Source organism: Nestor notabilis, unplaced genomic scaffold (genome assembly GCF_000696875.1).
Source record: "Nestor notabilis isolate BGI_N333 unplaced genomic scaffold, ASM69687v1 scaffold25055, whole genome shotgun sequence".
Lineage (NCBI taxonomy): Eukaryota > Metazoa > Chordata > Aves > Psittaciformes > Psittacidae > Nestor > Nestor notabilis.
Genome location: NW_009929221.1, coordinates 4,499 through 4,708, shown reverse-complemented (window position 1 = coordinate 4,708; position 210 = coordinate 4,499). Strand labels below are relative to the sequence as shown.

General features: G+C 57.1%; 1 protein-coding gene across 1 annotated transcript in view; it reads left to right on the top strand.

The window, feature by feature from the left end:
• Nucleotides 1-210, top strand: part of SF3A2 (splicing factor 3a, subunit 2, 66kDa) — a 5,189-nt gene that overhangs the window by 4,520 nt on the left and 459 nt on the right. The window lies entirely within an intron of this gene.

The window sequence follows — 210 nt, the reverse complement described above, 5'->3', positions numbered from 1 at the left end:
GTAGAACAGCGACCGGGGTCTGTGCAGCTACCGGGCCAGGAGACACTCGAGCTGTGTTCCTGGAGACTGAGGGCAGCTGCCTCGTGTGATGGCACAAAGCTGTCCTGAGGATTAATTGTTCCCTTCTCTGCTTTTGTCCCCTCCCCAGTTCTTCCTTCAGTTCCACTTCAAGATGGAGAAGCCCCCAGCTCCACCAAACCTCCCTCCAGG